We start from the raw sequence: 20,532 nt of genomic DNA on the forward strand, positions 1-20,532 counted from the left end.
AGAAGCTGAGTTGACAATAGTTAATGGAAAACATGAAGGGTAAATCTTAATGGAAAGAGAATTTCATCTGACCAGGAGTCTTTTATCCATTTCATCCCAGTGGTGCTGTTGTTACTTTGACATTGACATTCACATGAGTTATAAAATGAAAAAGAATTTCCGTAGAAACAGCTAGCCAGCTTTGTTAAGTAAAACAAGTCCTTTTACCTTCATAGTCTAATATAGGAGTAAAGAACAGTGAATGAGAATAAGGAACATACTTTCCCCTCTGGATCCTCTTAAGTGTTTGTATTTCATGTAATTAGGAGGCTGTTCTTATCATTTTATAGATACATTCAGTGTTGCTATAGCATTTAATTTGCTTTACATTTGAAAATTTTCGTTTGAAGGTCTGACATTTTATAAATCACAAATAGAAACAGGTGACTTGACTCAGGCATTCTGGGTTGTGTCTTTCCTACTCAGCAAAATTGTGCCAGTGCTCTCTGGGAAATCCTAAATCTAAGTTTCAAGAACAAGAGGCAGTAAAGCAACAAACAGTTATTGAACACCTAGGCTTGGATGCAATATTTTTACTAGGTACTAAGAGAGTGCCTGTAAAAGCAATGGCAAAGGCAACCCTTGCTTTCAAGGAAGCTTGCAAGACTTTTTGTGGAAAGCAATATATCACGGGAATGCACACATCATTTTGTTCATCAAGAAATTAACTCCAAATACATAGGTAGTGAAATTAGAGGTGCTTTATTATCTGTGTTCTTCTATTAATCTACTTTCTATAAAGATCACTGTCAAACAATCTGCATTCATTGTTAACGTAGATGGACATTAATGTTTATCATATATACATTTCATTATACCCTGAAATACAACATTAGTAAACTGAAAGAGAATTAGCTTGAGCCAAGGCTTGTTCATCTCATTTGGAGATAAAATTTAGGGAACAGAATTATGTTTGCTGAATGTTAGCTTACTATGAGGTAGCTACTGTCCTAGTTCACAAAATACATCATTTTATTATATCCTCATAATTCCGTGGGACAGGCATTATCCCCATCTTTTTAATGAAAAAGTTAAGATTCAGAGAGACATCAATTAAATTGACGTTCTCACGTATTCTCTGGATTGACTCGACTCTTTAGTTTTTTCCTGTTACATGTGCTAAAAGTTAAGTTCCACTTACACAGGAGGAGGAAAAACGCATTTCTAATTTATAATGCCATTAAAACACTTAGGAAAAAGATTGGTCAGAATAATGTCAGTTTTAGAATTAATACTAAAGGTAGAGAATACATCAATGCTATAGTGAAGTACATTTTTTTACCCCCAAAAAATAGCAACTGGTAAATTCAGGTGAAGAGAAAATGAAAAAATGTGCTAAAATCTGTAAATACTCCAAAGTTTAGTGAACTTCTATTCATCCTTCAAAGACCAGCTCAAAGGTGACCTCCTCAGGCAGAGTTAATCACTGCTACTGCTGTACGTTGACCTGTATTTCAGTACATGGCAATTGCATTATCACTATTTGTGCACCTGTTTCTCTTGTGGTATGTTGAGCCTCACAGAATTTGTATCTTCCTTTTGTCCCAAGATTTGGGATTTTAATAAAAGTATGTGTGCTCTACAAGTGGACAGATTAGTAAATGCTAATCATCTGGAGCATGAGGGTTGTTCAGTCATCAGAAACACATTCCCGATAATTTTTTAGCTCCTTTTTCTCTTTTATTGGTAGTGTATTTCTTCCTAATACACCTCGGGATTTTAAAAAAAATTTTAATATACTTCCATTCTTTATTAATGTCATGACATCTCAACAGTTAGTGTCCATTGTATTCAACTTTATAACACAGTTTTGAAATAATTTCACCAAAATTTATGTAATTTTACTTTGATATCATTGCGTCTATGTTTAACACCAATAGACCTTTTCTTTTGGAATTCTAAGATAAAATTGATGGCCAAAATAAAAAAAAATACAATGCATTAAAATCTATGTAGTTTCCCCCCCTCCCTTTCTATAAAATAAAGATGAAAACAAGGTCTGTTATGAATTCTCCATGTTATCTACTTTTTTTTTATTATCCAAGTGGTTCAAATATGGGGAAATTGCTTTAAAGAGCAAACATATAGGGGAAAAAAGCGAATGTGTGGAAAAATAAAAGCCTCAGTGTATAGTACTATTCTTCAACAAACCCTGTTTTCTTTATTTCCATATTAAACAAAAGGGCTAGTCATATGTAAGTTAATAAAGTGAGCACAAGGGAGATGTACCTCCAAATTAGAGCCAGACGGTGAATAACATAGCAGGAATGTACTTAAAGCCTGGTACCAGCTCGTGACAAGGTCTGTTCTCTGTCTTAGCCCTTGATTTTTGGAAAGGCTTCAGGAGCTCTGAGAAAAACTTTCAACCTGACAAGCACTGCAGGGCTGGGAAAGGCTCCTGTTTTAATTCAGCCCAGATGTGATCTCTAATGAAAGCATTATGACTCTGCAGCTGCAGTGGATGGTAGAAGCATTTTTAGAAGAATAAATTATTTTAGAAGATTTTCTTTTTCTCTCTTAACAATTATGCTTGACCTGTGCTACAGTAAAATCTTAAGATACACTATAAAACAATTTATAGTTCCATGCCTCGTACAGTTGGAATATTGTACTAAACTTCATGCAAAGGAAAGAGATACGAGAACTCAGGATGTATGTACTATATAAATAGGTTTATCATCCTGAGATAGATTGCCTAATCCAGTAATTCTCCAAACGCTAAGTTTCAGGCACATGTAGCATGAAAATATTAAGCCAAGCAGAAAACTGATTCTCACGATAGAAGCTAAATTATGCACCCGGACATTACTTGCTCATTCATATGTGCATTATATCACAATCCCCGGTAGGTATACATGCACGTATATAAGTAATATGTTTGTTAATTTACATTTTTAAAAGTAAATGTAAAATGAGTATCACTTCAAACAGGCAATGATAAAACAAGATCTTAGATGGAGAAAATGCACTTGAATAATCTGACTTGCTCCTTCCATATTTCAGAAACATAATATGCCATAGTTCCTAAATGTCAACCTGCCTTCATCTCTATGTGAGGGGAAATCCTCCACTCAATATGATTTCTGTTTTCACCAATAAAATAGAAGAATAAATGAACAATGTTTGGGGGGAAATGTGAAATTATGATTATTTTGAAGCATTCTTTGTTTGCCTTGTTTATTGTTTTGGAAATGCTCTAGTTGAGAGGCATCCAGTGGGGACTCAGGGAAGAGCATTTTACATATTTATAGAAACATTTGCTAACCATATAACATTCCAGCTAAAGAAAAACCTCCATTAAGCCCATAAAATAGTTTCTAAGCTGTTATAGGAAGTTATTTTCTAAGAGTAACAAGAAAAAAGAAAAAAGAGGGAAGAACTGAATGATTGAAAGGTATTAAATGATTCTGTTTGAGAGCAGGAAATGCAGGTTATTATTTGCTGACGGATTATTCAGAATGAATTTCATCATTCTTGTTACAAATGTGTTTTTTGACACTTTAATTATGAAGGAACTATTCTGAAACACAATATGAGCAGAAGATGCTATAAGTTTAAGTAAAATGCTATTACATCCTCATTTTACAAAATTCACAATCACACTGAAATTAAACAGCATTTCTCTTTTGTAGAAAGAAATGCTTATTGCAAAAATGGAATGCATGTGGATCCACTGACATTTTAATCATTTTATTTTAGACAGTATTTAGAAATAGTGAAAATGGAATGGGGAAAGCTTTGCAATTTAATGCATATATATAGCACTATGTATATGGCACACTCTTACAGGCCATAAAAATGGAGCCTTTTCTATTGCTGTTTAGTGAAAAAAGATACTAAAATGAAGACTGGCAAGTACCAAACTGATGTTGGTACCTGAGTACATCCATACTCAGCTAAGCTCTGTGCATCTAGCTGGTTTTACTTTTTTACCCTCATGCCCCCAATTTACTAATGAACATCTCGGTTTGTAATTTATTTGGGTACATTTACTCTAGAACAGCCAGCCAATCAGCCCAATGACCATAATTTAAACAAATAATCTACAAATCATTTTTACAAGCTATGCCTATTAAATTGTGATGTGTTGATGAATTTAACAGAAAATATGTCATGAGAGGGGTTCTAATAAACACACACTCTGAATAATACAAAATCAACTGTTAATCTGTAATGTTGATTCTCAGAGCATTCTCAATCTGAGCTAATGTAGGAAATAGCCTCTCTAGAGTTGAAAATCCCATTCTTGCTCTCAGCCAGTAGATATAGATTGCAATAAAAATTTGATCCATAAAGACTGATTTCTCTTATTTCTATAAGTTTCCACCTAAATTAGAGGATGGCCATTTCAAATGTTCACTTCTATACGGTTATCTAGGCACATGACCCACATCTGGCAGGATCTCTGATGTCATGATTTTAAACCAAAGTAAAAGATTACATGTATGACTTTGGGGTACCTGCATCTGTAGTGTTTGTCTTCGATACATTTCCAAGCAGTTCAGGAAATGGACAAGTTGCAAGAGTACTGCCACTGTTATCACAAGGTGTCCTTTTACGCAAATAAACATGTCTGCTGCAATGCGTGGTTAACTCTCAAGACTGGAGCAGAACACCACGAGGTCTGCATGTCAAAAAAAAAAAAAAAAAAGCCAGCTGAGTGAGTTAATTACACTTCTATGCAAGTTGAGAAAATGTTTGGCCAGGACTTTAATTTGCTCAAGAGTGAAAAGGCCATTTTTTGCTTTCATTCTAGGAAAGGACTCTAGCTTATAGAAGAAGGAAAAAGCAAAAACTGAAAAGACTATTCCATTGAGTGAGCTAGGGAACATGAACTTCTGTAATGTTTATTTTAGTTAGGCCTACTTCTCTAAGTACTAAACCCCCCAAATGGTAATGCTTGAAAATTCCATCTCCTTGAGGGAGAGTAATACTGAGGTAATCAACTTCCTGCCACCCCCACCCCCCACAGAAGCAATTCCATAATGGTAATAATAATAAATTATATAATAATATATTATTGAATATTGTGAAACACATATAGAAATAATTATCCATTTTACTTAGCCTGCATCTATAGAGACTTTATGTTTAAGCAACGTATATTACCCTGATTTATAACATCAATCAGTAAGTGCTTAACAACAGGTACTGCGTCAATCTCATTTTACAGGTGATCCGTTCATGAATTCTCTGTTTTTACCAGTTTTCAAAAGCCGGCTTTTAATATTTAACACATGTATGATCAAATGTATACCCTCATAAAAATAGGTCATATAATCAAGCAACTATTAAGATATCAAGTCATATATATAGATGTATATATACATGTATGTATACTTATGATTTTAAAAAGAAAAAGAAAAGTTTTATCTTTGGAAATTACAAAAAAAAAAATCCCCAGTATTCTTCTTTTGTTGTTTGTTTTTTAACAAAAGAAAGTATAATTTCAAGCTGCTTTGCCTCTTTAATCCCTTTTGTATGACTGGAAATTAGTGACGCATATGGTTCTGAAATTCAAATATAATGCAAAAGACTTTCTACATTTCAATCATTTGAATTCATATTTAATGTATTGAAAAATTAACATAAATGGAATATTTCCAAAAATGTACATATCATACGTGAAAATAGCATGAAAAATTCAATCTTCTTGGCTTTGTCTTACATTACTAAAGCTGGTTCCAGAGAGTTTTGACTATGGCAAGACAACAGTATTTTTATCCACTTCAAAGAAGCATGAAGGCCATCCCGCTTGTTTCTACATCTTTCCTGTGCCATTTTCATAGAAGATGCCCTCATTTAGCAACTACACCTCCACTGTGCAATATGCAGAGAAACATAATTAAATTTAATAGAAGCAGCCCCTGTTTTGAAGACACACTTGATTTAGAGCCACTCACAATTTAAAGCTGCAGGGAGATGTAATTAAATTTTATAGAAGCCACGGCTTTTAAATGAAGACACATGATCTATGTGCATGTGTGAACATACACACACATGCAGTAAAAATGAGACATTTAAAAAGTTATTCTTCTGTAATTATTTATATTATGATTCACAATACAAGACACTATTGCTCAAATGATTTTTATTCATATCATGGGTATGACTATAAGAATTTACCAAGATAACCATTATTGTACCATTACAATAGCACTTTATGACTATATTGATAAATAGTAATCAATATGCATTTTACTATTAATGTTATCTACTCTTTATCTGGCTCTATTTATGGCAATGACATCAATGGAGAAAATGCTTTAATCATGTGCTTGTTGTTTTTTGCTGGCTGTACCCTGAAAGACTTACTACAAAGATGTAATGTCATTTTAAATAACCTAAGAATGAAATATACATGTTTGCATGTGGATGTGATACATAGGTTATTTGAGCTGGAAAGAATTACACATGCTCTTACTATACATGCATATATAGTGTTTATTAATGCATCTAAAAATTCTAATATGTAGGGGGAATCAAGATACAAATCTATCATAAACCGCTTCCTACCCCCAAACTTTTGATTTAGTCTTTAGAGTTATCTGTACACTGTTAATATTAATGTATGTGCTTAAATTTGATCAGTTTTAAATTTTACTGAAAGGGCAAAAGATATAAATTAAGACTCCTAAAGTCATTAAATGTCTTATGTGGAGGAAAAAAACTCCTTTGTAGATTAAATCTTTGAAGAAGACCCTGTGAAAACTCTTCAGACTGGCTTTGTTCCTTTAATGTCTGTTTAATGCCTTGGAGAAGATATCTTCTGCTTTGACCCCCTTGAACCTTAGAGACTAGCTCAATAAACCACAGAAAGACCAAAAGTTTCAGAAAGAATGGTCTTTAAAACAAAAAACCTTCCTCAGGGCTATAAGCTCACTTGTGAGAAGAAGCCCAAGGAGGGAGGGGAGATCTGCTATCTTCACCACCATTAATTATCCACTTAGTAATCCACTTCTGCCATAAATGTACTGCTTTCCTAACTGGACTCTCCTTTCCCATGCCTCAAGCCATGGAGCGTCAACCAAACTCCAGCCCCCACCCACCCCGAAAAATCCCTCCTTTGTTGTTCAAGATTATTAAACTAGGTAAACTGTGTAACCAGTTTTTAAAGTACACAATTAGATCTTTGTTTTTACGCAGAAGCTCCTTCGGGGCCCATATAATGAATTGTGTGAAGGAAGAAGTGTGGGAATTTCTGGATTAAATGCGTAACATACTCTTTTTTATTTACTGTTATTCTGCAGTTAAAAAATGATACAAATTCTTTACTTTACAACTGTTTTATGGCATCTTTTTGGCCTTCCATCTTAAATTTCTGTCCTTGACTGTCTATACTTTATAGAATCATTGTAAGTTATATTCCATAATACTATTTATTATATTTCAAGCCACAGAGAATATTCAGAAAAGAACTGATTAAAAACAAATCATATAAATTAAACTTCAAATCTTTTTTTTTCCTTTGTGGAAACTAGTCAGTGTAATAATCAAACTGTCCAGTCACGTTACTGATGCCCTCATACCAGCATCCCCTCACAGTATGCTAGGTGTTTCATGAATGAAGATATCATAAAAATTTCAACAGCTGTTACCTATGGGTATTGGGATCATGAGTGACATTTTAGTTGTTCTTGCATTTTCTATTTTGAAATTTTCCCCAATAAGTATTTATTATATTTATTAGCATAAAAATAGTATTTGTTTTATATATTTATTATACAATTACATTTATATTATTGAAGTATAAAGATAAATGCATTTGATTAATACTTAAAAACAAATATAATTATTTTACATAAACTATTTCATAAAAGCCCCCTCATTTTTTTTTTTTTTTTAATGTAAGCTGTCACCTATCACCGTGTTTGGTTCATTATGGGTGGTGACTATTTAGATAATTTATTTCCTGCTATTATTTTTTTCCACGTATTAATTAAAAGAAATCACCACCAGCTTAAATACAGGATAATTTTGTGTAATAGTTTTTTTAAAAACATAAATTCCTTTTCTATTTAAATGTAAATTTACATACCTAATTTTGATTTAAAACTCCCATCTAGCCTCTATTAATTCTCTATTGGTTATTGGGTATCAAAATCTTACAGTTCATATTTGGGACTTTGATATCTGAGTAAAGATTTATTAACTTCCATATGCTAAAATGTCTAATTAAAGTTAAAGTTCTACTTAAAAGGAAGAAAAGAAAGCAGACAATTGATCTTGAATACAGAATTAGAGTTCATGACTGGTTTAATTCTAGTCTTCCTATCTTTGAACCTTAGCCAGAACTGATTTGTTTTTATTTGTGCTGTTATTTTTGTTTGTTTCCCCTTGATGAGCTGTTTAGTATAGTGGTTAAGACAAAGATTTTGTATTCACACTGCCCTGGATTTAAGTCCTAGTTTCTTCTCCTATTCAGTAAATTTTGATTTGAGTGTCTAATTTGTGCTAAGCATTGTCTGACCTTGGAACTCAACTTAGTTTCATTTCCTCATCTGTAAAAGACAGATAAAATATAACTCATGAGGTTATTGTGAAGATTAAGTCAGATGATCTAAAAAAGGGTTTAGCACAGCATGTGCCACACAATAAACATAGAAACTATTATTGAATAGCATCTGTTTATGTGGATATATTTATAAACTGCTGCACATAGATTTATGTATATATTTTGTTATTGTTAAGCATACAACAGGACTGTTGATGAGATTTTACTCAGGCAGCATGTGAAAGTCAATTGAACTAAGTCTCTCTTCTTCAAAGACATTCAAGCTCTTTTCTACATTCTAGAACTAGCCTCTGTGATTATCAAGAGCCACAGCATAAGAATATTTATAAATTTACTGAGGGCAGGGAACATATTTTATTCTTCCCTTATTTCCTTCACCAGCACACTGCCTGTTACCAAATTGGTGCTAAATAAGTTTTATTGAAGTAAAAACTAAAGTAGCAGAAAATATTGACATTAGAGTCTCCCTTGTTCTGATGACAGACAAAATGATATATCAAATGCACTAATTTTCTTGAGAAAGAAATAATCCATAGAGTTACACATATGCTGAGTCTTATAAGTAAAAGATTTTAAATAAGACTTCAAAAAATGAGGTTAACATGTGTAAAGGTGATCAATGTGAAAAGGCAAACAACAAATATAGCTTCCTGAAAAATAACTCTTAAGATTGAAGACTTCCGTAAGCATCTAGGAAGAAAAAAGAAGAAGTTCACAGGTAAGAGAAGAAAAATCATGCAGATTTTCAACTTCTCCAAAATATTTAATGTCAGAAGATAGTAAAATAACTTCTTTAGAGTACTTAAGTGCAAAAGGATGTAACTAAATTTTATACCCACCCAAGTTGTCATGGTAGACAATCTCAAATAATTAATGATTCACAAAATGTACCGCTAAAAAACTTTTCCTGAAAAAAATCTCTTATGTATGTTATTTACCTAACCAAGAGATGCACTATAATGAGCAAGATTTAGCTTTAGAGGAAAAATAAGAACTTTTAAATATACTATAATATCTATATAATTCAATAAATGTGGTTATAAAACATAAGGTGAAGTCTTTAAAACTCTTGCTAGAAAATATTTAATTTATAATAAAATTCACCAATGATAAGATCAAATTACAAATTATATAAGCAAGAGTTGTACATAAGAAATTATGTTGAGGGCTCCATAAGTGTCATATTTTTCCTCTGTTTCCCATTATTTTTCTTTATTAAATTCTCTACAAGTGAAACATTTTATCTATATAAACAAAATACATATAATATAATAATAAATGAACAAGTTTATCAACTTATCCCATATATTTTTATATGAAATGTTAGTAACTATTTTATATGAAATGTTAGTAACTATGAAAGGATTTGTATAATGTGCTATTTGAATGAACATTATGTAAACCATAGCAAAGGACACATTCCTGATTCATCCCTGAAAGTAGCATTTCTTCCTAGCTATATCTCAGACTCATCTAAGAAAAGAGATACTTTCAAGTTATGATGTTTTTTTCCCTCTCCTGTATTTTCTCATTTGTTCACCCTTTTTTTGTGGGACTATTTCCTAGGCTCTAGTTCCATCCAGACACAGGACTGACTAGCTTCTGCCATGCACCAGTCTCCCACTTCCACTAAAGGACATCATTCTTTTCCATTTTATCATATGATGAATAGACAGTTCAGTTCTGCCCGACTGCTTATAATTACCTGGTTTTGGAGTCTTTCGGTCTCATCCCTAAATATCAAGGGGTGGAGCCCATCCCTCCTCTACTCTGTCTACCTTCTCTGTCAATTATGATCCTTCTTTAAGCTTGACAAAGCTTTAGTGCATTTCACATGGCAGTACCTTGCTGTGGTCAAATCCATAGCCCTAATCATTATTCCTGTTGACCTTGGTTGTGGCTTACAAGATTTGCACGTAAGTGTTTTATGGTAATTGTTTAGTATAACTTTTTTTTTTATCCTTTACATATTCTTACCATCTCCATAATTACTGCAAGCTTTAATAATATTGGCAATTTACTGAACAACAATTAAAATTTATCATTATTTTTCTTTGGTAAAGAATAGAGAATATTTTATAGAAATTTTTATAAGGATTTATCTTCATGTTGGTTGATTTGTGAATGAAAAAGGCAGGAGGTCAAATATAAAAAAAAAAGTCAATGAAAAAACAAAGAATGTTATCAAATTCCAGTTTAGAATAGTGTCTGCTGGGCACCTGGGGGGCTCAGTCAGTTAAGCTTCACTTCAGCTCAGTTCATGATCTCACGGTTTCTGAGTTTGAGCCCCGCATTGGGGTGTCTGCTGTTAGCACAGAACCTGCTTCAGATCCTCTGTCCCCTCTCTCTCTGCTTCCCCCCACTCTGTCTCTCTCAAAAATAAATAAACATCTAAAATAAAAAGAATATGTCTGCCTGATAGCTTCTGATATATTCTCCCTATAATTCCCTTGAAAATATTATGAAGATACAAGTTTATATATATATATAAATTATATATATTTTTGTTTATATATATATATATATATATATATATATATATATATATATATATATAAACAAGTTTATATATATATATATATATAATTAGCATTATTACCCAAAATTAAGACATGTAGACATTTGGCCAGAATCAAGAAAATATTTCATCAAAAATAAACATGAGGAAGTAGGAATAAGGAAAATCTCTTAATAGCCACTTCATGCTTTACCTCATAAAAAAACAGGTGGAAAACAACAGAAGGCCCTCTTAGATTCTCCTATTTTGAGAGTACAGGAAGGAACTGTCATGCCTTCTAACTGTCGGTTTTCCTTGGTTCAACGTTCAAAGAATTAGCAGCCCCAGATCTGGTCGCTGGTGCCTTTTATTCATTATTGCTATTTTCTGTAAATTATGCATTGCATTTTTCCCTTTTTACTTGATTTTTAATATCCCTTCAGACATGATGTCTTCCAGAATAAAACAGGACAGTAATAGGAGTGGATCAGTAGGAACACCTCACAATCATGGAAAAACTGAAGATGGGGTAGAGAGCATGTTTCCATCAGAATGATCAAAGGCTCTGAGATGGAAATGGGCATGGCATTGTTTAGAAAGGTTAGTCTGGCTGGAGCACAGGGAAAAACAGAGGAATGGAGGGATGTGAGGTCAACAATAGCAGCTGTGTAATAAGTTTTACTTACTCCAATTACCAAACATTGCCACAAGAGGATATAACTGTGGGAATGACAGAAACTGGCTTATGCTTTTGAAAGGTCAATCCTACTATAAGTTGGAAGATAGTAAAAAAAAAAAAAAAAAAAGCACCAAAAGTAGAGGCAAGGAGACAAGACAGAAGGCACAGTCACAACAAATACCTTGATAGAATGATGCTTTGTGTGTGTGTGTGATAGGACATCCCTAGCAGGACAGGGAGCTAAGGCTGTCAGAACCAAGAGTGGAACTGGAGAAGCAGGCAGTAAGTGTAGAGTTTAGAGCCTGGTGAAACTGCCTGGCTTTGAGGGGGGTGGGGAGCAACCAGGGTCTTGATATGGCAACTCACTAATCCACAGTGTGAGCTGGGTAAGGGAGGCGTGAGACAGGAAAAGCTGAGGTGAGGATCAATGAGCAGACACTTCTGTCTGCTAGAGCCTCTTAGATGAACTGTTTTCATTTACTTGATTAGTTGGCTTTTACTGTGTGACAGACCACTCCCAAACCCAACAGATCAGGTTACTGATCATTTATTCTCATTCACGTGTCTGAAGGTTGGCTGGGGCTGACTGGTATAGGCCAGGCTCAGCCGGGCTTAACTTTATACTACAGGTTAAATCTCCCATGGCCAGGAGTTAGTTGAGACATGTCCTTCATACATGACATGTATGTCCTTCTGCCATGACAGAAAAACAGACGGACAAACACAGACATCTAATGCCTTTTTATGATCTAGACAAACCTGAAACATGTCATTTGTGTTCACATTCCCCATTAGCCAGAGAAAATCACATGGTCAAACCCAATGACTTTATCCATTTGGGCTGCTATAACATAAATACCATAAACTGGATGCTCATAAACAACAAACATTTATTCCTCATAGTTCTGGAGACTAGTTCTGCTGAGAGCCTGCTTCCTCACTGATGGTTGTCTTCTCACTATAACCTCCTATTGCACAAGGGGAACTGATATTTCTTGGGCTCTTTTATAAGGGTACCATTCCCATTCATGAGGACTCTACCCTCATAACCTACCCACCTCCTAAAGACTCCACTTCCTAATACCATCACCTTGGTGATTAGGATTTCAGCATATGAATTCTGGGGGTGAGGGGGCTCAAACATTCAGACCTTAGCACCTACCATCAGTAGGATGGGGGAGACACTTGCTTCTAGAGAAAGAACTGCAAAGTCATATGGCAAAGGCTGTGGACGTGGCTCCTTTAGTGGGGTGAGTTCCTTGTATGTCACACAAGTCTCCATGCTTAGATCCTGTAATTGGTTTAACGCTCTGCTGTTGCTATCTTGAAATTCTTAATTTTGAATTTTCAATTTGTATTAAGTCCTGCAAATAATGTAGCTGGTCCTGGGAGTGGATGCAGGGATAAGTGAAGAATCTGGACCAATAATGAAATCTACCACAGAGACACACACACATTTTACAGCATGTTTTTTAAGGCTCAAGCTTGCTTATGATTATAGCTAAAAAGCAGTAAAAATAGAAGAATAATGAGAGTGTGATATTGACTAATGGAAGGAGCAACAGACTATTAGAGGAAGTGAAAGACAAATAAAATAAAACTGTAAGAATATAAGAGTGAAAGTCTCTTGGAAAGAAGTTTAAAAAGCCAGAGATGTGGACTGACAGATGAGAGAGGCAAAACAAGAAAGTAAGAAAATTCTAGGCAAACTAAGTTGGCCATAAGTTAAACATGACATTCACTTTCCAATTAACTGTGAAGGAAAAAAAATACATTTGTGTGTGTGCGTGTGTGTGTGTGTGTGTGTGTAGGTATTAAAATATAGCTCTCCTGAATTTTGTCTAAAAAATATAAGATAATATTTTTACACAAATGATTAAATCTGTTAACAACTCTTTAAAGGCAATTATTATAAGATGGTTATGAAATAAAGTCAGCTTTTAATTGGGATAAAAATTATTTCTTATTGATAATTTTGGCTGGCAAGATTTCAAATACTGTGTTAGGTGATGATCATATGTTTCGTGACAGGATTATGGCCCACATCATAAACCATTCTGAAATGTATTACAATATTAAAGTTATCAGCTACTTAAAACATCGTATTTCAATTGCATTCAAATTTCACATCTGTCTACGAACTACCACATCAAGTATAAATACTACTAAATCACACACTCAACCCCTCAATCACCCTCACAGTCGTCATGTTCATTCTAAGGAAGTTTGTTGTGTGCCTACTATGTGTCCAGATACTTTGCTTCATTGTTTCAATGAAGGCTGTTACCATAAGCAAAGTATCTTTGAAGACACCTCAACGAATTACTATGATTTCTTTTTAGTATCGCAAATAAATTCCACTAGATTAAGGATATCAAGAAAAGTTCCTCAAGTCTTAATTCGGAAGGATGTGTGAGAAAGTTGGGGTCTACTGGTTAGGAGTCCATACAGAGGAGGTGGTCCTTTGCCACAATATGCTGAAGTAACTGGGACTCTCAGTACAAATACTTGCAGGAGAAAATAGGTGGAAAAGTAAGGTGTTTGAAGAGGCAAATGTTATTAGAAGAGATCAGGGGAAATAAATAAAGGAAGAGATTGCAGGACACATATAAAGGGACAAGCTTTCATAAAAAAGTATGTTGATAGCCATTGAGAAGTATAAAATAGGAGGATTCAGCAAATAGAGAAGGAGACTGAATTGATAAGGTCAGTGAAATAAATTTACTTTTCAATCAACCTTGGTGCATGTTACTTTGGGCCCATTTTGTGGGGCTTTCTTGATAGCAAAAATGTAAGCCATTCAGCAATTTATTCCTTTGCCAAGCTCACAAAATATTGTTCACTGTTCTAACATACCCCAATGAATATTCAATAAACACAAGATTGGGCTAAGAGGAAGCTATATATACAGAAAACCCCCTATTTATGCTATCACAATTTTGCATTTTCTCATTTCCTGAGCCATGAAGTTGTCTATGTTGCTAATGTACAGATTTCTTGCCATTTGCTATCATTTCTCAGAAACTGTTAAAACATAATCTCATGTTTGCTGTGAAATTAGCCTTGAAAAGAAAGCTGCTGAAGAGTACATAGCACCTTCTTGAGTAGTACACACCTCTCCAATTCCTACCGCCTTCCCATTTGGGTAGAAAAATATTATATTTCCCTAGTCAGTGAACAAACAGGCATTGTGAGACACCGCTCTGGTGGTAGGCACTGTGCTAGCTACTGAGACACAGGATGCTTGAGAGAGAGCCAACCACACCTCCTCTAGAAAGTTACTGAAGAGTAATGAGCAAAGGAGGATTGCTCTGACATAGGTTGTAGAAGCCTCACTCTAATTGCCATGTGGACAACAGACTGAGAGGCACAGGGGAGGAGGACCAGGAGAGGGGGCAGCCGTGAGGACAGAGAATGCTATCCGGGGCTACTGTGACAGTCCAGAGTCAGGACAGTGGCTTTGACTAGAGCATTATTAGTGAAGATTACAGGAAGTAGTTGATTTGAAATCCCTATTAGAAAGGAGTCAAAGATGGTAATGTGTTTTTTTGTTTGTTTTTTGTTTTTTTTTTTTTTTTTTTTGGTTAGTATGAGGACGAACGATGTCATTTACTGAGATGGGGAACTTTAAGAAGGAGAAATATTGGAGGCTGTTAGTAAATCAAGAAGTTTGATAGGCCTATGAGACATATCAAGCAATGATGCTAGGCAGGTGGGAAAGAGGTTGGAGCTGGACGATAGCTCTAAGTATCAGCACATAGATGGTATTTAAAGCCAGGAGGCAGGATGAGACCACCAAACAAGTAATCTACACAGGGAAGAGATGTAGTGGCAAGATATCTCACTCCCCCATTGATAACTTGGCCCTCACCTCCATTCTGGAGCTCGGTGATCTTGACTGCTGGTCGCTTCCTGGAACTCACCAAGGAATCCACCTGCTGGCAGCATGCCAATTAGTCTGAGTGTGGGTTGTGCACCTCCCCTCACTGGCCTTGAAACTTCTTCCTCTAGTCTCTGAGGTCATGGCTCCAGTAACACAGTGTAGTTATGTGTTAAAAGGATTGAGAAAACCCGACACCCATTACAAGGAAATTCTGTTACAGAAAAGACAGACTTAAAAATCAGCATCTAGTGTCATTGCTTCCAACGTCCATGAACTCAAATGAATCTCCTGGACCCTTCTTCCCTCCCGAGCTCACGTAACAGGTGTTGCTCCCTGCTGGCTTCTCCCAAAGCCCAGTGCTCTCTCCTTCCATTCCAGGCCCCACTACCTGTGCCTTCCTCATCCCCAAGGAGGCCACATTTTTTTTTTAAAAATCACACAATTTCATTCTACTTTTTCTTAACTTCCCTGATCCATACAGATTTTTGATCCGATGTCAGTATATTCAAAAGTTTTAATAAAATGTTTAAATAAATGCCCTAAAAAAGGGCAGGGTTTTTTTCCTATAATAAAGTCTATAATTCCGTAGAATGTGAAAAGTACTGTTTTTTTTTAAAGTGACATCTTCCATCTTTCCTTTTTCTAATTGTATTCATAGTACATATGATTTACATATCACACATCTAAGGAGACTCTTAAACTTACTTCTGTTTGTTGTAGGTCTGGTACTTGAAAAAGTTCTGTCAGTTATCTAAGTCAAATTTAGGAAGTATGTTCCATTTAAATTTATAATAAGCCAAATATTGTACACAGCACAATTACACACACAATATTCTTTCTACTGATTGATTTTAATTTATAGTTTTTCCTATTATTATAGTCCTCTCCTTTCACTACAAAAGTGAAATAGAAATTATTGAAAAGTAGAAACAGGAAATTACTGGAAACGTAGCAACAAAATTTGGGAAACAACCCAGCTTGGGAGCTGGATAGAGCTGTGTCTTATTCCAGCCTTCCTGATTCCTAGCTGTGTAGCTCTGAGATGCTCATTCAACTGGCTCTCATGTTCTCATGTGCAAAACAGTGACCACCACGTTGCAGCGTTGTTCTGAAGATAGAGAAAATATTTATAAATATCTGCCACATAATAGGCACTAAATCCCAATTACCTGAGATGTTCGGTCTCTGACTTTTTGTTAGGACTCCAGAAGGTGGTCTAGCCACTGGGCTAGTTGGGCACAGCCACAGACCTTTTATATAAACCCTGACCCTGGAAAATGCAAGAGAACATTCCCCGGGTTGCCCATCTCACTTGTCAGCTATTATACTTGACTCCCATCTGCCATGTCAAAGTCACAGGGCTCCTGCTCTTGGCAGTGAGCCCTGCGCTGTCAGCAACTGCTGACAGGTGAGACCCACTGGCCCAAGATCAGAAAGCTTGCTTGCATTGCAAAAGGACCCACCTCACCTGTCAGCTGTCACAGTCACTCTTTTTACACTGCTCCACTCCGGGAAAGGTGATATCTCGTTCAGGAGAAAAACAGTCTAGAGTAATGAAATACAAACGAAGCGATGGCTGTGTGTTTATGAGACTGTGTGTGGTGTTTCTTAGAACTGGTTTGCTTTCGATGGGCACCATTAGAAATGGCTTCTTCCATGGCACTCTAGAGTCACACCTGAAGGTTGCAAAGCTGACTGCCGGCTGAAAAAATGGAATTTGTTGCTGAAAAGAGCCCAAATTCATCAGTGGATTCCACCTGTCAGGTGACAGGCCAGGCTCAGGGTATGGCTGCCATGGCTACATGGTGGGTTCCACCTGTCAGCTGGGCTCCTGGCCAGTCTTTCTGAGTTTAGAGACCCGGTTCTAAACATGAAACACTGAGATGCATAGTATCACTGGTCTGCCCTAAGCATCCATCTGAAAGACAGCAGCTTTAACACATAGTAAATAACTTTAAAGAACCACAACCTGCCCCTTCGTTACCCCATAAGCATAAATACCATCTTAATTCCACTGACACTACAGACTGTAAGAAATATGACAATTGCATCTTTTCTGTTACTACAAACACATACACACACACACACATACACACACACACACACACACACACACACACTTTCTTATTTGGGGTCCAGAAATTGTAGCCTCACAGAAAAGATCTACGGTTATTATTATTATTAATTTTAATTTTAGAAAGAGAGAGTGCACACAAGAGGGAGAGTGGGAGAGGGGGCGAGAGAGAGAGAGAGAGAGAGAGAATCTTAAGCAGACTCCACACTGAACACAGAGCCCGATGTGGGACCCAGCGCCGGGCCCCACTCAGGGCTCAACATAGAGCTCGATCTCAAGATCTTGGGATCATGACCTGAACCAAAATCAAGAGTCCAATGCTTAACCAATTGAGCCAGCCAGGTGCCCTGAAAAGATTTTTTAAATACCCAAGTACTTAAAATTAGAAATAAAATAATGATCACATAATATTGGAGTAACAAAAACAAAAACATGAAATAAAGAAACTATAGCATTAATTTAAAAATATACAATTTTGGGGGTGCCTGGTGACTCAGTTGGTTAAGTGTCCAACTTCAGCTCAGGACATGATCTTGCGTTTGTGAGTTCAATCCCCGCATCGGGTTCTGTGTTGACAACTCAGAACCTGGAGCCTGCCTTGGATTCTGTGTCTCCCTCTCTCTCTGCCTCTCCTCCACTTTCACTCTGTCTCTGTCTCTCAAAAATGAATAAACATTAAAGAACAATTTAAATACACAATTTTTGTTACAACAGTAATTCGTGGCCCTAACATTAAAAAAAAATAGAATAGTTATAAAGCGTAGCAAAATAGAATGGTATAGAGGGGAGCACTTAAGTGTCCTCTTTTTCCGATTATTTCCACAGATCCTAATGCCATAGCTTTCTAACATTAACACTTTCACTCATTGCTATCTTTCCCTGCTGGGATTTCACCTCAGCTAGAGTTTGCTGCCCTCTAAGCTCACCATAATTTCACCACTGTTGAGTTCAGTGCCTGGCACAAGTAGGCATTCAATATATTTGTGGAATGGCTGAATATTTACACTCTTTCATTGAAAGTCGGTCCTCCTTTGGCACTGGATTGAGAACCTGAAGTGTAGAATTTTTTTTCAATCAAGAACACTAAGTGCCTGTACTTAGTCTCATTAGTAAACTCCATCTTGTGTTGGCTGCCATCCAGCTCCCATCAAAAAGACAGTTAAGAAAAATCATATTTGAAAAACAGTGTCTACGGCAGTGTTTCCTAACTTGAATTATGCTATAGACTGCCAAACTCAAAGTTTTTTAAACTGACAAAACAATTTAGGGAATAAAGAGGGAAGCAACCAAGTTACTAAGGATGAGCTTAAGATGAGAAATGGCCATTAAGTGACAAGTTTTCTTTCTGGAGTTGGGTTTGGGCTTGGGAAATAGATTCATGTCATCTGTTCTTAACCCGAGACAGGCAGAGATTCTAGGTAAGTCATGAGACAGATCACTGGAAATTCATTGCTAGTAAGAAATAAGTGGATAATGTGAATGCATTCCTTTTAATGTAAATTAAAAATGACTGAAGGCCAATATTGTCACTCTCACTCACAAGTATTTGTAAATTCTTTCTTGTATGGCAGAGAATGGCAAGGCATTTTAGCAATATACCTACATATGCATTTCTACCACACTGAAAATGTGTCACACTTACTGAAGGCACCCTTCATGTGCACTGTGGAAAAAGCAGCAAAGCGTTATTGGTCTATAGAAGTATTTAACATTTTGTTCTCTGAACTATATATCTTTATCAGACTAAGACATCAGAGGAAAACAATATGAATGACATTACTTTCCTTAGGTAAAAATATTTGTACAGGGCATGTAAATCCTTTTTCTTTCATACGGGATAATAAAATTGTTGTTGTCTTCTAATATACGTTAATTTTAGGTTGAGCATTGTTCTATGATTCCATTCCATTCCTTTGTTGGCTCATTAGCTATAACTCTTTGTTTTGTTATTTCAGTGGTTTATAGCATATAGCTTTATCGTATCACTCCACCTTCATTTGCCACTATAATGCTTCACCTACAGCATAAGAACCTGACAATAGTATGCTTCCATTTCTTTCTTCCTGATCTTTGTATTTCTGTTGTCATATATTTCACTTCTATGTGTATTATAACCCCCATACTACACTTTTTATTTTTGCTTAGTCAATTTTCTTTGAAAGAGATTTAAGTAGTAAGAAAATAATCTTGGGAGCACCTGAGTGGCTGAGTCAGTTGAGTGTCTCACTTCGGCTCAGGTCATGATCTCATGGCTCCTGGGGTTCGAGCCCCGCGTTGGGCTCTGTGCTGACAGCTCAGAGCCTGGAACCTGCTTCAGATTCTGTGTCTCCCCCTCTCTCTCCCCTCCCCTGCTTGCGCTTCTCTCTCTCTCTCTCTCAAAAACTAAATAAATGTTAAAAAAAAAAAAAAGAAAGAAAAGAATCTTGTACATTAACCCAATGTAGCCACCATTTCCCATGCTCTTTATTCCTTTATGTGGATCCATATTTACTTCTGGTATCATTTTCCTTCTGCCTGAATGGCTTCCTTCAACATTTCTCACAATACAGGTTTGCTAATAACAAATTCTTTCAGCATTTGTATGTCTGAAAGTCTTGATTTTGCCTTCATTTTTGAAAGATATTTTCCCTGGGTTGAGAATTCTAGGTTGACATGTTTTTTTTCTCTTTTAGTATCTTAAAGAGGGTGCTCCACACTCTTCTCATTTGTGCTCTTTCCAGTGAGAAATTTTCTGTCCTTATCTTTTTTTTCCCTTGACTCCTCTTAACATTTTTCTCTTCACTGGTGGTACTAAGCAATTGGATTATGATAGTTTTCTTCAATTCTGGTACTCAGAGTTTATCGA

At 35.8% G+C, this 20,532-nt stretch overlaps 1 protein-coding gene across 1 annotated transcript in view; it reads right to left on the bottom strand.

Annotated features, from left to right (window-relative positions):
* Positions 1-1,766: 1,766 nt before the first annotated feature.
* The window catches only part of TRIQK (triple QxxK/R motif containing), a 139,433-nt gene continuing 120,667 nt past the window's right edge, over positions 1,767-20,532 (bottom strand). Inside the window, exon 7 of the transcript XR_014136561.1 lies at positions 1,767-4,663. The gene's annotated coding sequence lies outside the window, so the exon portion shown is untranslated. The remainder of the gene's footprint in view (positions 4,664-20,532) is intronic.

The sequence above is a fragment of the Panthera onca genome, chromosome F2, assembly GCF_046562875.1.
Source record: "Panthera onca isolate mPanOnc1 chromosome F2, mPanOnc1 haplotype 2, whole genome shotgun sequence".
In the NCBI taxonomy this organism is placed as follows: domain Eukaryota; kingdom Metazoa; phylum Chordata; class Mammalia; order Carnivora; family Felidae; genus Panthera; species Panthera onca.